The sequence below is a fragment of the Mesoplodon densirostris genome, chromosome 13, assembly GCF_025265405.1.
Source record: "Mesoplodon densirostris isolate mMesDen1 chromosome 13, mMesDen1 primary haplotype, whole genome shotgun sequence".
In the NCBI taxonomy this organism is placed as follows: Eukaryota; Metazoa; Chordata; class Mammalia; order Artiodactyla; family Ziphiidae; genus Mesoplodon; species Mesoplodon densirostris.
Genome location: NC_082673.1, coordinates 18,562,001 through 18,588,342, shown reverse-complemented (window position 1 = coordinate 18,588,342; position 26,342 = coordinate 18,562,001).

Below are 26,342 nucleotides of genomic sequence, written 5' to 3'. Positions count from 1 at the left end.
AGAGTGTTGTTGCAAAATCCAGCTACTCTGGGCTTCCCTGGTGGTTGAGAGTCCGCCTGCCGATGCAGGGGACACGGGTTCGTGCCCCGGTCCGGGAAGATCCCACATGCCATGGAGCGGCTGGGCCCGTGAGCCATGGCCGCTGAGCCTACGCATCCAGAGCCTGTGCTCCACAATAGGAGAGGCCACAACAGTGAGAGGCCCGCGTACCACAAAAAAAAATTTTTTTTAATTAAAAAAAATCCAGCTACTCTGAGTCTGCTACCTTCCATGATCCAGTGAACTGGTAACACTGGTGAAAACATGGGTTTCTGGATTGTAGCAAAACACAGTTCTTCACCAAGCTGAAGAAGGAGCTTAAATAAGATTTTAGAGTATTTTAGAGTTGTAAGATAGATGGTAAACTTGTTTCATTAAAATAAAACGAAGAGAAAAAAAATTATTTATGAATCAACTCAAAGAATTCATTGAACCTGGGGTTTGACTAGCAAGCAATGCCCTGGGTGGACTTAGAGACAGCTTGCTTTTCTTTACTTAAAAGATATAGTTACCCTGAGTTTGGAGTATTTACGAAGTCAGGTAAGAGTTTGTCAGTTCTGAAAGGGTAGTTTGTATTCCACAAGGCAGGTGTAGGAGTGGCATTCAAACTACAGTGTCTTTCTATAATTAAAAGAGGACCTAAACAGCCTGATAACGCACCAAAAAAGAGAAGCAGGCAGCTGGGTGCTGAGGATTTGCTCTAAGCACTAAGCCATAGAGAGAGGTGATAGAAAACTACAGTCTTCCATGCTGTGGGCGTGGCTACTTACCACAGCTCTCCATGTAGAAGGAGACAAAAACTCTGACCGGTACTACAGAGTGAGATTGATTGAAGAATCCTCAAATTGTGTACCTTGAAAAAGAAAAGAATAAGGTAATTAAAATGCTAAACAGAGATCTGAACTGCTAGCAAATGGCTTTCCTTCCTTTCCCCTTAACTAAATAATGGAGAATGCCTCTAAGACGTAAGGCATCCTTGTCTCCCTTGTTAGTGAAGAGAGCAAGTAAAGGGCACTTTCTACTTCAGAGGCTACAATGTGGCTCAGATGGGCTGCTGCCTCAGCCCCCTTCCCCACGAGACATTAAGTCTGGAAATCAGCTTAGGAATCCACTACCCTAATCCCCTGCATGAAAAACATCTTTTGGGGACTTCCCTGGTGGTCCAGTGGTAAAGAGTCCATCTTCCGGTGCCGGGGACCTGGGTTCAATCCCTGGTCAGAGAACTAAAATCCCACATGCCATGGGGGTACTAAGCCTGTGCACCATGACTAGAGAACCCATGTGCTGCAAACTACAGAGCCCACATGCTCTGGAGCCCACACCACAACTAGAGAGAGAGAAAAAAAAAAAAAAAAACACGCCACAACTAGAGAGAGACCCATGTGCTGCAACAACAACAAAGCTTTTGGGGGCTAGCAATAAATATGATTTTATAATTAAAAACAATAAATTGATCTTGTTATATCATTCGATCATTCAATCTGTGTTAGGTCCTGATGTAGGCTCTGGGGATGTAGTTATTGTCTTAATTTTGGATCCCCCAAAAGCAGATGCTAAACAGGGATTCATGTTCAAGCATTTTATTTGGTTAGGGAGTGAGGAAGTGAGCGAAGAAGGCAACAAATAATAGCAAGCCAGATACTACTGTGAGTGTCTGAGACCTAGTCTCACAGAGAGACTCTGGGAAACATGCACCATGGAGTGATACTGCCTGAGGGGTGAGGGAGCTGAGGTATTTATACACCAACTATGGTTATTTTTGGTGCAGGAGTGCTGGGAAATACGAGGTGGTGGCTAAGTCCCCTGCATTAGCAAAGTGGCTTTCCTCAGCTTAAAAAAAAAAATTCTTAGGCAAAGCAGTTGAGGTCAGCTGGTGTACCTTGAAGTAATAAGTCCTCTGAAATATGGATGGAACATCAACACTGTTCCATTCATATATAAGTCAAAGTCCTAGCACAGCTTGTAGTTTACTAAGGAGAAGTTAGAAAATAAACACAACACACTGTGAATAATGATACATGTGCATATGTATTTGGAAGTTAAATTTTCTGAGACCTTTTGAATACCACTACTCTGTATTCATTTTTAAATGATCATCCTGAAATCATAGCTAGTAGTGTTTGAGTATTTATCAAGTAAGTTACTTGGTCCTAGCCTTCTCCCCTGAAGTGATTAATCCATAGAGTATTTCCTTTATCCCTATTATCAATATCTTCTTATTCTTTACTTCTAATTATGTCATTTTGCTGTATTTTGTGGCCATGTTAAGCCACCATAAATTGTATTCTGAAACAGAGAGAAAGAGATTGCACAAGTGAACAAATGAGGGAGGGGAGTGAAATTGGAAGAGAAAATAGAGAATAGAAAGAATAAAACATGTTTTTTTATTTGATGCAGTGGCCCTTTGAGAAGCAAAATATTGAATAGGTTTGATAAAATCTGCCTTTTCCTTCCACTTGTGTGGTTTCCTGAATTGTTAAGGAGATTTTAGAGGATTCTTTTTGCGGGGAAATATTTGTTCTCCCCTTAGAGAGGGCCTCTTAAATAAGTAATTAGAAAGTGGATGGCCTTACTAGAGTAGCTGATGAAAAGTTCATACCAGGTAGAAAGGATTTAGAACACTTTACAAAGAGTAACAAACAAGTATATGAGTCATTTGAATGCTCTGGTTAGAAGTATTACATAAAAAGAGAAATGTTGAGTAGTGTTGAAAAAATGGTTTCATGACCCCAGAAGGCATGATGATTGAAATAACAGACAGACTTGGATGAAGAGCTCTGTTCTCTTCCCAGAACCATCTTGATATACTTGGAGATCTGAGAGGAATTCTAAATGGAGATGAGATTTCTTTATAGAGAAAACTTGAAGGACTGATTCAAAGTATGTTCCTATTTGTCAACAGTGGTGTCATTTTTCACAACTGTTTATGGAACTGTCAGCTAAGACAAACAATAATGATTACAAAGAGAGGCATAACTAGAGAGTGAAAAAAGCATATCAGTTCAGTTAAAAGGCAGGTTCAAATCCCAGGACTACATCCTAGGAATATCTTGGTTACTTTGGGCAGGTCATCTCATTTTTCTAAGCCTCATTTCCTAATCTTTAAAATGAGGATAATAACAATGACTAGGATTTGGGATGACTGTAATAATCAAATGAGGTAACAGCTACAAAATCAATACAAATAATGGTTGTGAACAATTTCCACACTGTCAAATTAATCAATGAGATGCTTTTTTTAGGGTCCAAACATGATTATAAGAGAATATAAGATCTTGAATTATAATCAACCTTTTTATACTGTCCATATCTCACATCTATCCCTGTGAAACTATAAAGTTTTAACAGGTAAAAATATATTCAGAAATAGTGGTCTTTCTTACCACTGTAAGAGCTTATTTTCTAATACCCTGAAATCAGTACAGTAGTGATATCTGAAATGCTTCTGATGTTGGAAGAGGAATTTCTTTTCTGTCAGCTGCACATGATAAATGTGTTTGTTTATCATATACAAGGTGTGTGAGACCTTATATGTACCTCAACCTGAAGCATTGTTCTGTTATCAAAAAAGATGCTTGGCATGGCATGGCATAGTCTTATAAAGACTTAAACCTACTGTGATGGAATGTGCTTATATATGCCAGGACAGTACATCACTGAGTATATGTAGGTCTCTATTCAGAAACAAGCTATCTGGTTAATATTCCTCAAGTTACATGTATTACTACCACCATTTCTCCTGAGCCAAATTGCTTCAGTTTGAATTTATTGTACATTTAGTAATTCCTAATAACCAAGGTTTTTATGCTTAAGATCATTGGCTTCCTACTCAACTTTTTAAGTCACATCCATAACCCTCTATGTTTGGCCTGTAATCACAGTACAATTGGAGTCAGTTGTGAAGACTTATTGACTACTCTACTTTGAAAACACTAATGTGGGATCAGAAAGACAGGAAAATTCCACACAATGCTGATTAAATAAAATAAGAGAGAGAAAGGGAGGGGAAATCTCTGAACCTATTTATTCATCATTGGCTAATAAAATTTTATTAATGGATTTGTTGAAATGAACCCGAATGTCAGGTGCCAGATCAGCTGTCTTGTAGATACCCTGTCAAAGCACCCAGCTCTGCCAAGTTCTCTGTTATCTTGGGCACCAGGTGAGATGTTCTAATATTGGTATACTGGATGTAAGAAACTAGAAATAGAAAGCAAATAAATCAACTGGTTAACGACATCAAAATGAATCATGGTCATCCAATTAAGATGACATTAACCAAAATAAGTTTAATGCACATGTAAAGAGAATACTTGTGTCAGTAGCAACTAACTCACTCTATGCACAGGATTGCCATTACAAACCACAGCCATAGTGACTTTATTAAAGTCCAAGAAACGTCCTCCTTGTTCCCAAGTGCAATTAGAGAGTTACACTAAAAATTGATGAGTACAGGTTACTTCCCACACTCCAGTGGGTAGGAAAAAATCCTAGGTATTATATTTCTTAAGAGCTTGAAAGAGCTTGACAAAAACAAACAGTGATTGATGACAGATAGATAGATAGATAGATTGATACAGACATATATCACATACATATGCCTTAAGAGTTAAAAGTATATATTCTTTTTTTTGAATTGTTAAATTTTATTTTCTTTATTTTTTTATACAGCAGGTTATTATTATTTATGCATTTTATACATATAGTGTAAATATGTCAATCCCAATCTCCCAATTCATCACACCACCACCACCACTCCCCTCCACTTTCCCCCCTTGGTGTCCATACGTTTGTTCTCTATATCTGTGTTGCAATTTCTGCCCTGTAAACCGGTTCATCTGTAACATTTTCTAGGTTCCACATATATGCGTTAATATACGATATTTGTTTTTCTCTTTCTGACTTACTTCATGCTGTATAACAGTCTCTATATCCATCCATGTCTCTAAAAATGACTCAGTTTCATTCCTTTTTATGGCTGAGTAATAGTCCATTGTATATATGTACCACCTCTTCTTTATCCATTCATCTGTTGATGGGCATTTACGTTGCTTCCATGTGCTGGCTATTGTAAATAGTGCTGCAATGAACATTGCAGTGCATGTGTCTTTTTGAATTATGGTTATCTCTGGGTATATGCCCAGTAGTGGGATTGCTGGGTCATATGGTAATTCTATTTTTAGTTTTAAAGGAACCTCCATACTGTTCTCCATAGTGGGTGTATCAATTTACATTCCCACCAACAGTGCAAGAAGGTTCCCTTTTCTCCACACCCTCTCCAGCATTTGTTTTTTGTAGATTTTCTGATGATGCCCATTCTAACTGGTGTGAGGTGATACCTCATTGTCGTTTTGATTTACATTTCTCTAATAATTAGTGATGTTGAGCAGCTTTTCATGTGATACTTCGCCATCTGTACGTCTTCTTTGGAGAAATGTCTATTTAGATCTTCTGCCCATTTTTGGACTGGGTTGTTTGGTTTTCTAATATTGAGCTGCATGAGCTGTTTATATATTTTGCAGATTAATCCTTTGTCCGTTGATTCGTTTGCAAATATTTTCTCCCATCCTGAGGGTTGTCTTTTTGTCTTGTTTGTAGTTTCCATTGCTGTGCAAAAGCTTTTAAGTTTCATTAGATCCCATTTGTTTATTTTGTTTTTATTTCCATTACTCTAGGAGGTGGAAAAAAGATCTTGCTGTGATTATGTCAAAGACTGTTCTTCCTATGTTTTCCTCTAAGAGTTTTATAGTGTCCTGCCTTACGTTCAGATCTCTAATTCATTTTGAGTTTATTTTTGTGTATGGTGTTAGGGGGTGTTCTAATTTCATTCTTTTACATGTACCTGTCCAGTTTTCCCAGCACCACTTATTCAAGAGTCTGTCTTTTCTCCATTGTATATCCTTGCCTCCTTTGTCATAGATTAGTTGACCATAGGTGTGTGGGTTTATCTCTGGGCTTTCTATCCTGTTCCACTGATCTATATTTCTGTTTTTGTGCCAGTACCATATTGTCTTGATTACTGTAGCTTTGTAGTATAGTCTGAAGTCAGGGAGCCTGATTCCTCCTGCTCCGTGTTTTTCCTCAAGACTGCTTGGGCTATTCAGGGTCTTTTATGCCTCCATACAAATTTTAAGATTTTTTTTGTTCTAGTTCTGTAAAAAATGCCATTGGTAATTGGATAGGCATTGCACTGAATCTGTAGATTGCTTTGGGTAGTATAGTCATTTTCACAATGTTGATTCTTCCAATCTAAGAAAATGGTATATCTCTCCATCTGTTGGTATCACCTTTAATTTCTTTCAAAAGTGTCTTATAGTTTTCTGCATACAGATCTTTTGTCTCCTTAGGTAGGTTTATTCCTAGGTATTTTATTCTTTTTGTTGCAATGGTAAATGGGAGTGTTTCCTTGATTTCTCTTTCAGATTTTTCATCATTAGTGTATAGGAATGCAAGAGATTTCTGTGCATTAATTTTGTATCCTGCAACTTTACCAAATTCATTGATTAGCTCTATTAGTTTTCTGGTAGCATCTTTTGGGTTCTCTATGTATAGTACCATCTCATCTGCAAACAGTGACAGTTCACTTCTTCTTTTCCAATTTGTATTCCTTTTCTTTCTTTTTCTTCTCTGACTGCCATAGCTAGGACTTCCAAAACTATGTTGCATAATACTGGTGAGAGTGGACATCCTTGTCTTGTTCCTGATCTTAGAGGAAGTGCTTTCAGTTTTTCACCATTGAAAATAATGTTTGCTGTGGGTTTGTCATATATGGCCTTTATTATGTTGAGGTAGGTCCCTCTATGTCCACTTTCTGGAGAGTTATTATCATAAATGCATGCTGAACTTTGTCAAAAGCTTTTTTCTGCATTTACTGAGATGATCATGTGATTTTTCTTCTTCAATTTGTTAATATGGTGTATCACATTGATTGATTTGCATATATTGAAAAATCCTTGCATCCCTGGGATAAATCCCAGTTGATCATGGTGGATGATCCTTTTAATGTGTTGTTGGATTCTGTTTGCTAGTATTTTGTTGAGGACTTTTGCATCTATTTTCATGAGTGCTATTGGTCTGTAATTTTCTTTTTATGTAGTATTTTTGTCTGGTTTTGGTATCAGGGTGATGGTGGCCTCATAGAATGAGTTTGAGAATGTTCCTTCCTCTGCAATTTTTTGGAAGAGTTTGAGAATGATGAGTTTAAGCTCTTCTCTAAATGTTTGATAGAATTACCTGTGAAGCCATCTGGTCCTGGATTTTGTTTGTTAGAAGGTTTTTAATCACAGTTTCAATTTCATTACTTGTGATTGGTCTGTTCATATTTTCTGTTTCTTCCTGGTTCAGACTTGGAAGGATATATCTTTCTAAGAATTTGTCCATTTCTTCAAGGTTGTCCATTTTATTGGTATAGAGTTGCTTTTAATAATCTCTTAAGATGCTTTGTATTTCTGCACTGTCTGTTGTAACTTTTCCTTTTTCATTTCTAATTTTATTGATTTGAGTCCTCTCTCTCTTTTTCTTGATGAGTCTGGCTAATGGTTTATCAATTTTGTTTATCTTCTCAAAGAACCAGCTTTTAGTTTTATTGATTGTTGCTATTTTTTCTTTTTTTCTATTTCATTTATTTCTGCTCTGATCTTTATGACTTCTTTCCTTCTGCTAACTTTGGGTTTTGTTTGTTCTTCTTCCTCAACTTCCTTTAGGTGTAAGGTTATATTATTTATTTGAGATTTTTCTGGTTTCTTGAGGTAGGCTTGTATAGCTATAAACTTCCCTCTTCAAACTGCTTTTGCTGCATCCCATGGGTTTTGGATCGTTGTGTTTTCATTGGTATTTGTCTCTAGGTATGTTTTTATTTCATCTTTGATTTCTTCAGTGATCTCTTGGTTATTTAGTAACGTAATGTTTAGCCTCCATGTGTTTCTGTTTTTTACGTTTTTTCCCTGTAATTCATTTCTAATCTCATAGCATTGTGGTCAGAAAAGATGCTTGATATGATTTCAATTTTCTTAAATTTACTGAGGCTTGATTTGTGACCCAAGATTTGATCTAGCCTGGAGAGTGTTCCACGCGTACTTGAGAAGAAAGTATAATCTGCTCTACTGGGATGGAATGTCCCTTAAATATCAATTAAATCTATCTGGTCTATTGTGTCATTTAAAACTTGTGTTTCCTTATTAATTTCCTTTTTGGATGATCTGTCCATTCGTGTAAGTGAGGCATTAAAGTCTCCATGATTATTGTGTTACTGTCAATTTCCTCTTATATAGCTATTAACAGTTGCCTTATGTATTGAGGTGCTCCTATGTTGGGTGCATATATATTTATAATTGTTATATCTTCTTCTTGGATTGATCCCTTGATAATTATATAGTGTCCTTTCTTGTCCCTTGTAACATTCTTTATTTTAAAGTCTATTTTATCTGATATGAGTATTGCTACTTCAGCTTTCTTTTGATTTCCATTTACATGGAATATCTTTTTCCATCCCCTCACTTTCAGTCTGTATGTGTCCCTAGGTCTGAAGTGGGTCTCTTGTAGACAGCATATATATATAGGTCTTGTTTTTGTATCCATTCAGCGAGCCTGTGTCTTTTGGTTGGAGCACTTAATCCATTCACATTTAAGGTAATTATCAATATGTATATTCCTACAATCATTTTCTTAATTGTTTTGGGTTTGTTTTTGTAGGTCCTATTCTTCTCTTGTGTTTCCACTTAGAGAAGTTCCTTTAGCATTTGTAGTAGAGCTGGTTTGGTGGTGCTGAATTCTCTTAACTTTTGCTTGTCTGTAAAGCTTTTGATTTCTCCATCGAATCTGAATGAGATCCTTGCTGGTTAGAGTAATCTTGGTTGTAAGTTCTTCCCTTTCATCACTTTAAGTATATCATGCCACTCCCTTCTGGCTTGAAGAGTTTCTGCTGTGAAATCAGCTGTTAACCTTGTGGGAGTTCCCATGTATGTTATTTGTCATTTTTCCCATGATGCTTTCAATAATTTTTCTTTGCCTTTAATTTTTGCAAATTTGATTACTATGTGTCTCGGCATGTTTCTCCTTGGATTTAGCCTACATGGGACTCTCTGCACTTCCTAAATTGGGTGGCTGTTTCCTTTCCCATGTTAGGGAAGTTTTCGACTATATTCTCTTCAAATAATTTCTTGGGTCCTTTCTCTCCTCTTCTCCTTCTGGGACCCCTATAATGCAAATGTTGTTGTGTTTAATGCTGTCCCAGAGGTCTCTTAGTCTGTCTTCAGTTCTTTTCATTCTTTATTCTGTATTCTGTTCCACAGCAGTGAATTCCACAATTTTGTCTTCCAGGCCACTTATCCGTTTTTCGGCCTCAGTTATTCTGCTATTGATTCCTTCTAGTGTATTTTTCATTTCAGTTATTATATTGTTCATCTCTGTTTCTTTGTTTTTAATTCTTCTAGGTCTTTGTTAAACATTTCTTGCATCTTCTCGTTCTTTGCCTCCATTCTTTTCCCGAGGCCCTGGATCATCTTCACTATCATTATTCTGAATTCTCTTTCTGGAAGATTGCCCATCTCCATTTCATTTAGTTGTTTTTCTAGGGTTTTATCTTGCTCCTTCATCTTGTATGTAGCCCTCTGCCTTTTCATCTTGTCTATCTTTCTGTGAATGTGGTTTTTGTTCCACAGGCTGCAGGATTGTAGTTCTTCTTGCTTCGGCTGTCTGTCCTCTGGTCTTTTTTTTTTAGATTCTATATATATATGTGTTAGCAGATGGTATTTGTTTTTCTCTTTCTGACTCCACTCTGCGTGACAGACTCTAGGTCCATCCACCTCACTACAAATAACTCAATTTTGTTTCTTTTTATGGCTGAGTAATATTCCATTGTATATATGTGCCACATCATCTTTATCCATTCATCCATCGACGGACACTTAGGTTGCTTCCATATCCTGGCTATTGTAAATAGAGCTGCAATGAACATTGTGGTACATGACTCTTTTTGAATTATGGTTTTCTCAGGGTATATGCCCAGTAGTGGGATTGCTGGGTCATATGGTAGTTCGATTTTTATTTTTTTGAGAAACCTCCATACTGTTCTCCATAGTGGCTGTATCAATTTACATACCCACCAACAGTACAAGAGGGTCCACTTTTCTCCACACCCTCTCCAGCATTTATTCTTTCTACACTTTTTGATGATGGCCATTCTGACCGGTGTGAGGTGATACCACATTTCAGTTTTGATTTGCATTTCTCTAATAATTAGTGATGCTGAGCATACTTTCATGTGTTTGTTGGCAAGCTGTATATCTTCTTTGGAGAAATGTCTATTTAGGTCTTCTGCCCATTTTTGGATTGGGTTGTTTGTTTTTTTAATATTGAGCTGCATGATCTGCTGCTTGTAAGTTTTGGAGATTAATCCTTTGTCAGTTGCTTCATTTGTAAATATTTTCTCCCATGCTGAGGGTTGTCTTTTCATCTTGTTTATGGTTTCCTTTGCTATGCAAAAGCTTTTAAGTTTCATTAGGTCCCATTTTTTCATTTTTGTTCTTATTTCCATTTCTCTAGGAGGTGGGTCAAAAAGGATCTTGCTGTGATTTATGTCATAGTGTGTTCTGCCTGTGTTCTCCTCTGAGAGTTTCATAGTGGCTGGCCTTACATTTAGGTCTTTAATCCATTTTGAGTATATTTTTGTATATGGTGTTAGGGAGTGTTCTAATTTCATTCTTTTACATGTAGCTGTCCAGTTTTCCCAGCACCACTTATTGAAGAGACTGTCTTTTTTCCATTGTATACTCTTGCCTCCTTTGTCATTGATTAGTTGACCATAGGTGCGTGGCTTTATCTCTGGGCTCTCTATCCTCTTCCATTGATCTATATTTCTGTTTTTGTGCCAATACCATACTGTCTTGATTACTAGAGCTTTGTAGTATAGTCTGAAGTCAGGGAGCCTGATTCCTCCAGCTCCCTTTTTCTTTCTCAAGATTGCTTGGGCTATTTGGGGTCTTTTCTGTTTCCATACAGATTGTGAAATTTTTTGTTCCAGTTCTGTGAAAAATGCCATTGGTAATTTGATAGGGATTGCTTTGAATCTTTAGATTGCTTTGGGTAGCATAGTCATTTTCACAATGTTGATTCTTCCAATCCAAGAACATGGTATATCTGTCCATCTGTTTGTGTCATCTTTAATTTCTTTCATCAATGTCTTATAGTTTTCTGCATACAGGTCTTTTGTCTCCATAGGTAGGTTTATTCCTAGGTATTTTATAATTTTTGTTGCAGTGGTAAATAGCAGTCTTTTGATAATTTCTCTTTCAGATTTTTCATCATTACTGTATAGGAATGCTAGAGATTTCTGTGCATTAATTTTGTATCCTGTTACTTTACCAAATTCATTGATTAGCTCAGAGCTAATTCATTGATTAGCTCTGTGAAGCCATCTAATCCTGAGCTTTTGTTTTTTGGAAGATTTTTAATCACAGGGTCATTAGCTCTAGTAGTTTTCTCATGGCATCTTTAGGATTCTCTCTAAATAGTATCATGTCATTTGCCAACAGTGACAGCTTTACTTCTCCTTTTCTGATTTGGATTCCTTTTATTTCTTTGTCTTCTCTGATTGCTGTGGCTAAAACTTCCAAAGCTATGCTGAGTAATAGTGGTAAGAGTAGGCAACCTTGTCTTGTTCCTGATCTTAATGGAAATGGTTTTAGTTTTTCAGCATTGAGAACGATGTTGGCTGTGGGTTTTTCATATATGGCCTTTATTGTCTTGAGGAATGTTTCCTCTATGCCTACTTTCTGGTTGGTTTTTATCATAAATGGGTGTTGATATTTGTTGAAAGCTTTTTCTGCATCTATTGAGATGATCATATGTTTTTTTCTCCTTCAATTTGTTAACATGGTGTATCACATGGATTGATTTGCATATATTGAAGAATCCTTGCATTCCTGGGATAAACCCCACTTGATCATGTTGTATGATCCTTTTAATGCACTGTTAGATTCTGTGTGCTACTATTTTGTTGAGGATTTTTGTATGTATGTTCATCAGTGATATTGGCCTGTAGTTTTCTTTCTTTGTGACATCTTTGTCTGGTTTTGGTATCAGAGTGATGGTGGCCTCACAGAATGAGTTTGGGAGTGTTCCTTCCTCTGCTATATTTTGGAAAAGTTTGAGAAGAGTAGGTGTTACCTCTTCTCTAAATGTTTGATAGAATTCTCCTGTGAAGCCATCTGATCCTGGGCTTTGGTTTTTTGGAAGATTTTTAATCACAGTCTCAATTTCAGTGCTTGTGATTTGCTGTTTATGTTTTCTATTATTTCCTGGTTCAGTCTCAGTAGGTTGTGTTTTTCTAAGAATGTGTCCATTTCTTCCAGGTTGTCCATTTTATTGTCATATAGTTGCTTGTAGTAATCTCTCATGATCCTTTTTATTTCAGCAGTGTCAGTTGTTACTTCTCCTTTTTCATTTCTAATTCTATTGATTTGAGTCTTCTCCCTTTTTTTCTTGATGAGTCTGGCTAATGGTTTATCAATTTTGTTTAACTTCTCAAAGAACGACCTTAGTTTTATTGATCTTTGCTTTTGTTTCCTTCATTTCTTTTTCATTTATTTCTGATCTAAGTCAATTTTGAAAAGTTGTATGATTCTAAGAATTTATTTATTTCTCCTAGGTTGTCCAATTTGTTGGTATATAGCTGTTCATAATATTCTCTTATAGTCCTTAGTATTTCTGTGGTATCTATTGTTATATCTCCTCTTTCGTGTGATTTTATCTCTCAGGGCCATCTCTTTTTTTTCTTAGTGAGTCTAGCTAACAGTTTGTCAATTATGTTTATATTTTCATAGCTTTTAGTCATTGATCTTTTCTGTTGTCTTTTTAGTCTCTATTTCATTTATTTCTTCTCTAGTGTTTATTATGTCCTTTCTTTTACTAACTTTATGTTTTGTTTGTTCTTCATTTTCCATTTCCTTTAGGTGTAAGGTTAGATTATTTATTTGCGATTTTTCTTGTTTTCTGCAGTAAGCCTGTATTACTATAAACTTCCCTCTTAGGACCACTTTTTCCATATCTCATAGATTTTAGTGTGTTATATTTTCATTTTCATTTTTCTCCAGCTGTGCCTGTGGGAGAAGGTGAATTCAGAGTCTTCCTGCTCTGCCATCTTGGCCACACTATAGTTATTTTTAATATTTTTAAAATGTTATTAAACTAGAGCTGTAAGTGATTTATGCACCATCATTACAATATTAAAGAATTTGCCTTTGACTACATATTTACTTTTACTGGTGAGAGTTACACACCTGTATGTTCTTATGGTATTAATTTTCATCCTTTTAATTCAGTTTAAAGAACATCCTTAAGCATTTCTTTTAAGGCAGTTCTTGTGGTGATGAACTCTCCAGCTTTTTTGTGTTTAGGAAAAATCTTTATTTCTCCTTCATTCTGAAGAAGAGCTTTTCTAGATATAGTTCTTGGATAACAGTTTTTTTTTCTTTCAGTATCTTGAATATATGATCCCACTTGCTGCTGGTCTGCAAAGTTTCTTCTGATAGTCTTCTGAGAGTTCCCTAGTATGTGATGAGTTACCTTTCTCTTTTGGCTTAAAAATTCTCCCTTTATCTTTCACTTTTGAAAATTTAATTATAACGGGTCTCAGTGTAGCCTTTTTTGGGTTCAATCTATTTGGGGAGTTTAGGTTCATGAATCTGGATGTCCATGTCTCTCCCCAGTTTTCAGAAGTTTTCATCCATTATTGCTTTAAATAGACTTTCTGTATTTTTCTCTTTCTCTGCTCTCTTTCCCATAATATGTCTTTTTCTCTTTCCCATAATATGTCATTTATGGTATCCCATGAGCCCTATAGTCTTTTTTCACTCTTTTCAGTCTTTTTTTCCTTTTGTACCTCTGACTGGATAATTTCAAGGGCCTGTCTCCTTGATTTGATTTTTCTTCTCCTTGGTTGAACCTGCTGTTTATGCTCTTGATTGAATCTTTCAGTACAGTCATATCCTTCAGCTCTAGTATTTGCTTGACTTTTTATTGATTGTTTCTATTTTTTTGTTGAACCTCTTATTTTATTCATGCATTATTCTCCTAATTTTGTTTAGCTGCCTGTCTGTGTATTCCTGTAGTTCACTGAACTTCCTTAAGATAATTATTCTGATTTCAGACATTTCATAGATCTCCATTTCTTTAGGATCAGTTATTGGACCTTTATTAGTTTCCTTTGATGGCATCATGCTTACCTGATTCTTCATGATCCTTGTATCCTTGCAATGATCTGTGTACTTAGGTTAGTGATGTCTTCTTCCTGACTTTACAGGTTTGCTACAGCAGGGAAAGACCTCACCTTCACCTGTTGACTAAGCTTGGGGCACTGGATGAGTCAGCTGGTAGCATCTACAGGTAGGTGTGGCTTTATATATGGATCTCTAGTTGAGCATTTGCCTGTGCTCTGAGGTTGAGGGTGGAATGTAGTGCTGCTGGCTGGGCACCATGGTTGGGTGAGCCTGATGGCTGGGCTGTGTGTTCAAGTGAGGCCACTGGATAGACTCTCTGATTTGGCAGGGCTGCTGGCTGTGCTGTACAGTCAGGTAGGGCCACTAGCTGGGCTCCAGTTTCGCCTCTGGCTGCGTAAGGTGACAGACTGTTCCCTGGCAGGGCAGTGCCAGTGGCTGGAATCCACAATTGGATAAGGATGTAAGTTGGACTCCAGAATTGGTCTTGGTCAAGTGGAGTCTTAGACTCTGCTGCCAAACAGGATGATGCCACCGGCTGGTCTCTCTTGTTTATGCAGGGCCACAGTCAGGGCTTTATCATCAGACAGAGTCTCAGGCTGTGCTCTGTGATCAGGCAGGGTAACAGATTGTGACACAAAGTTGGGTGGGGCCACAGGCTGTGCTTTGAGATCAGTTAGGCCACTTGTTGTGCTCTGTTGTTAGGCAAGGTCACTGGCCAGGCTCTCTGTTCAGATGGGGCCTCCAGCTGTATCCCACAGTTAGGTGGGGCTGGAGACTATGTTCCACATTTGGGCAGGGTCAGTCAGGGCTCCCTGGTTGGGTGGAACCATGATTGGGGGGGATCACTGGCTGGGCTCCTTGCCTGGCTGAGGCTACAGGCTAGGTTCAGCAATCAAGCAGGGCCATATGTTGGGTTCCACTGCTGGATACCACCCTAGCCTGGGATCCATAGCTAGGCAATACCACCAGCTGGGCTTTGAGACTGCCCAGGGTCACTGTTTAATCTGCTTAGTTAAGCAGGATTAGAACTTAAGCTCAACAGATAGACAGGGCTGACTGTCAGGTGAGGAACACAAAGGAAAACACACACACACACACAGAAGCTGGGGAGCAAAGAGGACAAAGAAAGCAGTTTATTCAGGGCAGAAGTGAAAGGACGCGCTCAGAGAAGCATGTGGGCATCCTCGTGCGTGACAGGTGCACTGCAGAGCTTTTTGATCCCCCTTTTATTTTTAGTCCTTTGAATGGGTGGGGTCTTTTTGATTAGGGGTGAAATATTAATTGAGGGAAAGGTTGACGTGTGGCCTGGATTGCACCAGGTTGCATCAGCTCCCGATCCTGTGTATCTGTCTCCTGAAGCCACCATACATTTGCTCTAAGAGCTAGTTTCCCTTAAATTTTCCCTTCTAGTTAAGCATCACACGTGGAAGGTCATACAGGGTCATCAGCAACCTGTGCATTTTTATTGCGCATGCTCCACGGTTTTCATGGTCAGGGGTTCTTGTTCAGATGCTACAGAGTTTCTGCTTTAGATACCATTCCTCCATGTGCCATGGCCTCATGTTCAAAACAAGGAAGTGGCCTTGCCTTCTGCCTAATGCCTATACATGAGGAGGCTGTCCTTGGGCCCGGTCCTGTCTTTCCTGCCTCAGTTGCTGTGAAACAAAACCTGAGTGGGCCTCTCAGGAAGTATCACACAATGCCAGGGGAGCTGGATGTCTTTTCCCACTGGAGAAGCCATAGGCCCAGAGGGGGTCCCCTTAATGTAGCTGTGCTGGCCTGGGGGAGGACAATGCGATCAAAGTGAAACCACTCCTCTTACCCTTTTAATGCAGACCTTCTCAGTTTCTGTGTCCCAGGGTGGTGTTTCACCCTTACCTCCAAGTTATGAGATTTTCACAGTGGTAACTTGTCTTTGGATAGTTGCTAGTTTGTCTCTGTGTGAGGGGGACTGAAGTCGGAAATACCCTACATCACCATCTTGATGATGTCACCTTCCTACAGTATTCTTTTAAATATATATGTCATTTAATAATCACAACAACTCTATGAGATATGTTCTATTGCTATCCCCATTTTAAGGAACAAAAAATGGTGGCTCGGAGAGAAGAATTAACTTATGAATGGTCACACAGCTAGTCTGTGAGATAGAATAATTTAAGCCAGGTCCATCTGATTCCAAAGCACATTCAAGTTCCTAACATGGCTGTTTGTGATGTTACTGCTATAATTAACTATGAAAAGCATTAAGGAAGTGCCATAAAGGACAGATTATATACCTAAACACTAATATTCATCGACTGCTGATTTAGGTAATATTAGAAACTAATATTATGAAAAAGAGTAAAAGAAAAAGCAGAAAGAATAAAATACATTAATGTCCAAGCAGGGAACATCATGTATCTTTTTAGTTGAGAGGAAAGGTGTCTTATGTTTATCATCCTTTAGATAATAATTTCATATATAGTCAAATCCATGACAAATATCACAACATCCTACACTAAGCAGGGAAGCCATTCACATTTCCTAATTGTGCTTAGCCCACAAGAACACATCACATTCCTTTCTCTGTGTTTTTGTTTTTTGCTTTTGAAGATCTTTTAACTTCTTTGGGTGTAAACTGAATTATCAAAACAGAAATTCCAGCATCATCTGACTTCACTGATTTATCATGAATGCATTATACAAAACACTGAAGATAAAATATTATTAAAATGAGATCCTGACTACACAGAATTTGCCAGGGGAGCTAGAAGAGTAAAAGAAGCATTTGCCTTGTGTGTGATAAGGGTGCAAAGTGCAGCAGGGGCAAGAAAATAAACTGATGTCCTCTGAGTGCATTGTAGAACATGGCAGTAAGCTATATGGAACACATCACTGTACTTTTATTTCTATTCTTCCTCTTATTAAAAAAGTATTAATAACTCTATAGTTTCTTGACCCAGAAAAGAGACCTGTCATCTTACACAAAAGTATTTCCTTCGGGAAATGATTTCCTGTCCAATTAGTCCTATGACAACAGTACTATCAATCTGCACTGTGTAACTGTGTCCCATGGTATGACAGAAGCCTCCCCTGAGCATTGCTCATGTGGATTTCCCCTCCAGTGAGATTCCCACAAGAAAGGCTCTGTAATGAGAGAATTTCTGCCCTGAGCTCAGTACTTCAACTTCTTCTCCCCACACAGGACAAGTGCCCATCTCCCACTCGCCACTCTTGGACCAGTTTTCCAAAATCATTACTGTTGCCACATTTCCTCATTCCTGTGTGCTGGATGTCACAACAATTTCTCCAGTTCAGGCAGAGTCTACAGTTCCCCATCAAATGGCATACCTTATCCAACAAACCATTTTTCCCACTCCACTAAGTTAGTTTCCTTAGTGGGGCACAAAATTGTTATCTGTATTCCCACCCCCATGCCTTTTTCCTCTTTCTCCCTCACTTGGAATGTCAGCCCTCCCTCTCGGTCTATCCAGCCTTCAGATTCTTCCCATTTAAAACCTTTCCTAATGATGTCAACTACCTCACTGTCCCTCCTGAATATAACACTTTAGGCTCTATCAGGAAATTAAATGCTTGATTGCATCAAATCGTATATTACTCTCCAATAATTTCTGGTGTGCATGTCCAAATGGCACCTTTATAACAGGAAGATTTGTGCCTTATATGATGGGGGTCCACCTAATTTACCACTCAAACTGAGAATGAAAAGAGAGTATTAATAATTATTCTGGGATTTCAGATATAATCATGGGGTTTCCCTGACAAACCAGGACTGATGGTACCCTATATTATTTGTATTTATCACAGTCCCTAGTGTAGAATTCAGGTGGTCAATAATTACTTCTTGATTTAAATTGCTGCACTATTCTCCAAAGGACAAATAGGATTTTATCTATAGACCTTTGGAGTACAAATATTTTTGGTTGCACAGTTGCATCACAAAGATTGCTGTCACTTTTATATAACTGAAACAGAGAAAGTAAGAGGGAGATGGATAATACTTTAAGCTGTGGAAGCCAAAAGGAAGGAGTTATAAAGGGCTTTGTACATTAAACAGTTTAACTTTATCCGGTAGGTGCTGGAGTACCATTGATGACTTTTAAGTAGTGTGGTGATTTGGTCAGCTTGTGTATGAATATGTGTGTGCTAAAGCACAAGCTTGAAAGGTGAATTCAGGGAGACATTAGGCAACTGCTACAAATGTCTAAGAAATGATGAGGGCTTAAACTTGGTCAGTGGCAATAGGAGATGATACAGATTTCATAGATTTTTAGACTTATTGCATGGGTGTTGGAAGAGAATCATGACTAGGTTTCTGGACTTAACAAAAAAAAATCAATGGGCATATTCAGAATAATAAAGTTTGCCTCACAGAAATAATAAGCAGAATTCAGAAGAACTAGACATCCACTACTGTTCCTCCATGTATTGTCTCCTTAGAAAGCTCATTTTTTGCCGGTTTCCAGTATTTATGGCAGTGCTAGGGATTCCTAGGCCTGAGAACAAGTATAACATCTGGTCCCAAAAGCAAAACTAGGAGCAGAAATGTGGCTCTAGTATCAAGTATCTCTGAACCACTGTCCACTGATAGATATGGTTCTTCTGAGATGGGAGAAGTGTATTCTCCTTTCATGATTCAGGCTCATTTCATGGCTAACTTTGCTTATCCAAGCTAAGCAGAAATCTCCCTCTTTCACAACTACATGTCATTAGACTACTGCAGAATCAGTAATGTGTTACATGACGTTAAATTGTTATTCTCTTCTAATGTCCTTAAAAGAAAGAAAGTATACACAATGGAATGCTGTTATATGCATAGTGTCTATTATAGTGCCCAGCCATGAACGAATGAATGAATGCATGCTCAGTCCTACAAAGAGCAACTTATATAGATGTCTAAGCCAACTGATGCCAGTACAACCTGCCAATGTCTCCCAGTGAGAAATAGCATCCAAAATTCAACCTGAATTTAGTTGGAATATTCAGTTTATGGTATAATTTTAGGTAACCTGACTTCATGCTTTACAATCTTCCAGTTTTTGTAAGCTATTTCTATAGAAAATTTCTATATCAAATTATAATTTTAATCAGTAATTTTAAAATGAACATTGGTATATATTCCAAATTCCAAATATCGTTTTGCACAATTGCATATTGACTTCAATTTTCTCTTCCCTCCAAAGAAAAAATGACAACATAGATATGCCTGAGCATTTGTGAGCAGAGTCATGCACTTCTCATAATATTACTCCCTAAGTCACTTCATCCTACTGAAATCTATGACCCCAGTGAAGGAAAGAAGCCCTATTATTCCTTAATGTGGCCTCAAGACAAACACCCCTCAGCAAAAGGAGCAATCATTGCATTTCAAGAAGAGCCTGGCTATGGTTCAGCAAAAGGAAAGAATTAGTTTACCAACTCCTCCTAAGTGGGAGCTATTCTTCCAGTATGACTGGAGTTAACCATGCCCCTTGTAGGCTGATATATTGTATATTTATATAGACATATTTTATATATTATATACATTATATGTATATGTATATACGTTATAAACTACCAATAAAATGTCATTTCAGGAATTCTAGGAAGATCCTTCTATCCAAAAATATCCAAAAACAATCTCCACCCACTGTTCAGTAATGCCTCTAAGAGTATGAAGTTTTCTACAACATAACTAAAGGCAGTGTTTTAAATGTGTGTAACTCTAGAAAACTGTCTTTCAAAAAATGATTATCAGTATAAATGTGGCTTTTTTAACATCGTTATTGGAGTATAATTTCTTTCAGTGGTGTGTTAGTTTCTACTTCATAACAAAGTGAATAAGTTATACACATACATATGTCCCCATATCTCTTCCCTCTTGTGTCTCCCTCCCTCCCACCCTCCATATCCCACCCCTCTAGGTGGCCACAAATCACCGAGCTGATCTCCCTGTGCTATGTGACTGCTTCCCACTAGCTATCTACCTTACGTTTGGTAGTGTATATATGTCCATGCCACTCTCTCACTTCGTCCCAGCTTACCCTTCCCCCTCCCCATATCCTCAAGTCCATTCTCTAGTAGGTCTGTGTCTTTATTCCCATATCGCCCCTAGGTTCTTCATGACCTTTTTTTTTTTTTAGATTCAATATATATGTGTTAGCATACAGTATTCGTTTTTCTCTTTCTGAATTACTTCACTCTGTATGACAGACTCTCAGTCCATGGAAGAGGCTGTCTTTTCTCCACTGTATATTCTTGCCTCCTTTATCAAAGATAAGGTGACCATATGTGCGTGGGTTTATCTCTGGGCTTTCTATCCTGTTCCATTGATCTCTATTTCTGCTTTTGTGCCAGTACCCTACTCTCTTGATTACTGTAGCTTTGTAGTAAGGTCTGAAGTCAGGGAGCCTGATTCCTCCAGCTCCGTTTTTCTTTCTCAAGATTGCTTTGGCTATTCGAGGTCTTTTCTGTTTCCATACAAATTGTGAAATTTTTTGTTCTAGTTCTGTGAAAAATGCCAGTGGTAGTTTGATATGGATTGCATTGAATTTGTAGATTGCTTTGGGTAGTATAGTCATTTTCACAATGTTGATTCTTCCAATTCAATAACATGGTTTATCTCTCCATCTATTTGTATTATCTTTAATTTTTTCCATCAGTGTCTTATAATTTTCTGCATACAGGTGTTTTGTCCCCTTAGGTAGGTTTATTGCTAGATATTTTATTCTTTTTGTTGCAATGGTAAGTGGGAGTGTTTTCTTAATTTCACTTTCAGATTTTTCATCATTAGTGTATAGGAATGCAAGAGATTTCTGTGCATTAATTTTGTATCCTGCAACTTTACCAAATTCATTGATTAGCTCTATTAGTTTTCTGGTAGCATCTTTTGGATTCTCTATGTATAGTACCATCTCATCTGCAAACAGTGACAGTTCACTTCTTCTTTTCCAATTTGTATTCCTTTTCTTTCTTTTTATTCTCTGACTGCCATAGCTAGGACTTCCAAAACTATGTTGCATAATACTGGTGAGAGTGTACATCCTTGTCTTGTTCCTGATCTTAGAGGAGGTGCTTTCAGTTTTTCACCATTGAAAATGATGTTTGCTGTGGGTTTGTCGTATATGGCCTTTATTATGTTGAGGTAGGTTCCCTCTATGCCCACTTTCTAGAGAGTTTTCATCATAAATGGGTGTTGAATTTTGTCAAAAGCTTTTTCTGCATCTATTGCGATGATCATATGGTTTTTCTCCTTCAATTTGTTAATATGGTGTATCACATTGATTGATTTGCATATATTGAAGAATCCTTGCATTCCTGGAATAAACCCCACTTGATCATGGTGTATGATCCTTTAAATGTGCTTTTGGATTCTGTTTGCTATTATTTGGTTGAGGATTTTTGCATCTATGTTCATCAGTGATATTGGTCTGTAATTTTCTTTCTTTGTGACATCTTTGTCTGGTTTTGGTATCAGAGTGATGGTGGCCTTGTAGAATGAGTTTGGGAGTGTTCCTCCCTCTGCTATATTTTGGAGGAGTTTGAGAAGGGTAGGTGTTAGTTCTTCTCTAAATGTTTGATAGAATTCGCCTATGAAGCCATCTGATCGTGGGTTTTTGTTTGTTGGAAGATTTTTAATCACAGTTTCAATTTCAGTGCTTGTGATTTGTTCATGTTTTCTATTTCTTCCTGGTTCAGTCTTGGAAGCATTGGTACATTTCTAAGAATTTGTCCATTTCTTCCAGGTTGTCCATTTTATTGGCATAGAGTTGCTTGTAGTAATCTCTCATGATCCTTGTATTTCTGCAGTGTCAGTTGTTACTTCTCTTTTTTCATTTCTAATTCTATTGACTTGAGTCTTGTCCCTTTTTTTTCTTGATGAGTCTGGCTAATGGTTTATCAATTTTGTTTATCTTCTCAAAGAACCAGCTTTTAGCTTTATTGATCTTTGCTATCATTTCCTTCATTTCTTTTTCATTTATTTTTGATCTGATCTTTATGATTTCTTTCCTTCCCCTAAATTTGGGGTTTTTTTGTTCTTCTTTCTCTAATTGCTTTAGGTGTAATGTTAGGTTGTTTATTTGAGATGTTTCTTGTTTCTTAAGGTAGGATTGTATTGCTATAAACTTCCCTCTTAGAACTGCTTTTACTGCATCCCATAGGTTTTCGGTCATCGCGTTTTCATTGTCATTTTTGTCTAGGTATTTTAATTTCCTCTTTGATTTCTTCAGTGATCAGCCTCCATGTGTTTGTATTTTTTACACATTTTTTCCTGTAATTGATATCTAGTCTTATAGTATTGTGGTTGGAAAAGACACTTGATATGATTTCAGTTTTCTTAAATTGACCAAGGCTTGATTTGTGACCTAAGATATGATCTATCCTGGAGAATGTTCCATGAGCACTTGAGAAGAAAGTGTATTCTGTTGTTTTTGGATGGAATGTCCTATAAATATCAATTAAGTCCATCTTGTTTAATGTATCATTTAAAGCTTGTGTTTCCTTATTTATTTTCATTTTGGATGATCTGTCCATTGGTGAAAGTGGAGTGTTAAAGTCTCCTACTATGACTGTGTTACTGTCTTTTTCCCCTTTTATAGCTGTTAGTATTTGCCTTATGTATTGAAGTACTCCTATGTTGGGTGCATAAATATTTACAATTCTTATGTCTTCTTCTTGGATCGATCCCTTGATCCTTATGTAGTGTTCTTCCTTGTCTCTTGTAATAGTCTTTGTCTTAAAGTCTATTTTTTCTGATAAGAGAATTGCTATTCCTGCTTTCTTTTGATTTCTATTTACATGGAATATCTTTTCCCATCCCCTCACTTTCAGTCTGTATGTGTCCCTAGGTCTGCAGTGGGTCTCTCGTAGACAGCATATATATGGGTCTTGTTTTTGTATCCATTCACTTAGTCTATGTCTTTTGGTTGGAGCATTTAATCCATTTATATTTTAGGTAATTATTGATATGTATGTTCCTATTACCATTTTCTTGTTTCAGGTTTGTTATTGTAGATCTTTTCCTTCTCTTGTGTTTCCTGCCTAGAGAAGTTCCTTCTGCATTTGTTGTAAAGCTGGTTTGGTGAATTCTCTTACCTTTTGCTTGTTCATAAAGGTTTTAATTTCTCTGTTGAATCTGACTGAGATCCTTGCTGGTAGAGTAATCTTTGTTGTAGGTTTTTCTCTTTCATCACTTTAATATGTCCTGCCACTCTCTTCTGGCTTGCAGAGTTTCTGCTCAAAGATCAGCTGTTAACCTTATGGGGATTCCCTTCTATGTTATTTGTTGCTTTTCCCTTGCTGCTTTGAATATTTTTTCTTTGTATTTAATTTTTGATACTTTGATTAAAATGTGTCTTGGTGTGTTTCTCCTTGGATTTATCCTGTATGGGACTCTCTGTGCTTCCTGGACTTGATTAACTATTTCCTTTCCCATATTAGGGAAGTTTTCCACTATAATCTCTTCAAATATTTTCTCAGTCCCTTTCTTTTTCTCTTCTTCTTCTGGGACCCCTATAATTCGAATGTTGTTGTGTTTAATGTTGTCCCAGCGGTCTCTGAGACTGTCCTCAATTCTTTTCATTCTTTTTTCTTTATTCTGCTCTGCAGCAGTTATTTCCACTATTTTATCTTCCAGGTCACTTATCCATTCTTCCACTTCAGTTATTCTGGTATTGATCCCTTCTAGAGAATTTTTGATTTCATTTATTGTGTTGTTCATCACTGTTTGTTTGCTCTTTAGTTCTTCTAGATCCTTTTTAAACATTTCCTGTATTTTCTCCATTCTGTTTCCAAAATTTTGGATCATCTTTATTATCATTATTCTGAATTCTTTTTTAGGTAGACTGCCTATTTCCTCTTCATTTGTTAGGTCTGGTGGGTTTTGCCTTGTTCCTTCATCTGCTGTGTGTTTCTCTGTCTTCTCATTTTGCTTAACTTACTGTGTTTGTGGTCTCCTTTTCACAGGCTGCAGGTTCGTAGTTCCCGTTGTTTTTGGTGTCTGTCCCCAGTGGCTAAGGTTGGTTCAGTGGGTTGTGTAGGCTTCCTGGTAGAGGGGACTAGTGCCTGTGTTCTGGTGGATGAGGCTGGATCTTGTCTTTCTGGTGGGCAGGTCCACGTCTGGTGGTGTGTTTTGGGGTGTCTGTGGCCTTATTATGATTTTAGGCAGCCTTTCTGCTAATGGGTGGGGTTGTGTTCCTGTGTTGCTAGTTGTTTGGCATAGGGTGTCCAGCACTGTAGCTTGCTGGTCATTGGGTGGAGCTGGGTCTTTGTGCTGATATGGAGATCTCTGGAATATTTTCATCGTTTGATATTACATGGAGCTGGGAGGTCTCTTGTGGACCAGTGTCCTGAACTTGGCTCTCCCACCTCAGAGGCACTGCTCTGATGCCTGGCTGGAGCACCAAGAGCCTGTCATCCACATGGCTCAGAATAAAGGGGAGAAAAAATAGAAAAGAAAGAAAGAAAGAAGGAAGGAAAGAAAGGAAGAAAGGAAGAAAGAAAGGAAGAAAGAAAGAAGAAGGTAAAATAGAAATAGTAAAATAAAGTTATTAAAATAAAAAATAATTTTAAAAAAATTTTTAAGTAAGTAAAACAAAAAGAGAGCAACCAAACCAAAAAACAAATCCACCAATGATAACACGTGCTAAAAAGTATACTAAAAAAAAAAAAAGGACAGACATAACCCTAGGACAAATGGTAAAAGCAAAGCTATACAGACAAAACCACACACAGAAGCATACACATACACTCTCACAAAAAGAGAAAAAGGGGAATATATATACATATATATATCATTGCTCCCAAAGTCCACCTCCTCAATTTGGGATGATTCGTTGTCTATTCAGGTGTTCCACAGATGCAGGGTACATCAAGTTGATTGTGGAGATTTAATCCACTGCTCCTGAGGCTGCTGGGAGGGATTTCCCTTTCTCTTCTTTGTTCTCACAGGTCCACAGGTTCAGGTTTGGATTTGGACCCAACTCTGCGTGTAGGTCGCCTGAGGGCGTCTGTTCTTCCCCCAGACAGGAAGGGGTTAAAGGAGCAGCTGATTCGGGGGCTCTGGCTCACTCAGGCCAGGGGGAGAGAGGGGCACGGAGGTGGGGTGAGCCTGCGGCGGCAGAGGCTGGCGTGACGTTGCGCAATCCCGAGGCGCACCATGTGCTCTCCCGGGGAAGTTGTTCCTGGATCCCGGGACCCCGGCCGTGGGGGGCTGCACAGGCTCCCGGGAGGGGAGGTGTGGAGAGTGACCTGCGCTTGCACACAGGCTTCTTGGTGGCGGCAGCAGCAGCCTTAGCGTCTCATGCCCGTCTCTGAGGTCCGCGCTGTTAGCCACGGCTCACGCCCATCTCTGGAGCTCCTTTAAGTAGTGCTCTTAATCCCTCTCCTCGCATACCAGGAAACAAAGAGGGAAGAAAAAGTCTCTTGCCTCTTCGGCAGGTCCAGACTTTTTCCCCAACTCCCTCCCAGCTAGCTATGGTGCATTAGCCCCTTCAGGCTGTGTTCACGCCACCAGCCCCAGTCCTCTCCCTGGGATCCGACCTCCGAAGCCCGAGGCTCAGCTCCCCGCCCCCATCCACCCCGGCCGGTGAGCAGACAAGCCTCTTGGGCTGGTGAGTGCCGGTCGGCACCGATCCTCTGTGCTGGAATCTCTCCGCTTTGCCTTCTGCACCCCCTGTTGCTGTGCTCTCCTCCGTGGCCCCGAAGCTTCCCCCTCCACCACCCGCGGTCTCTGCCCACGAAGGGGCTCCTAGTGTGTGGAAACCTTTCCTCCTTCACAGCTCCCTCCCACTGGTGCAGGTCCCGTCCCTATTCTTTGTCTCTGTTTATTCTTTTCTTGTAGATGTATTTCTGATGTATTTGTGGGGAGGAAGGTGATCTCGACGTCTTACTCTTCCGCCATCTTGAAGCTCCTCCAATATAAATGTTTATATAATACTTTTTTTGGAGAGTGGACTTTAGTAAGGAGGAAAAAGAAATGCCTTTTTATCTAAAGGGTACTCTTGCTTCAGTACTCCGCCTTTAAGTTTAAATTCACTCTAAAGACTTCTCTTGAAAAACTGTCATTTAAATGTCTACTTCCATCATATATTTTTTGCTGTTATT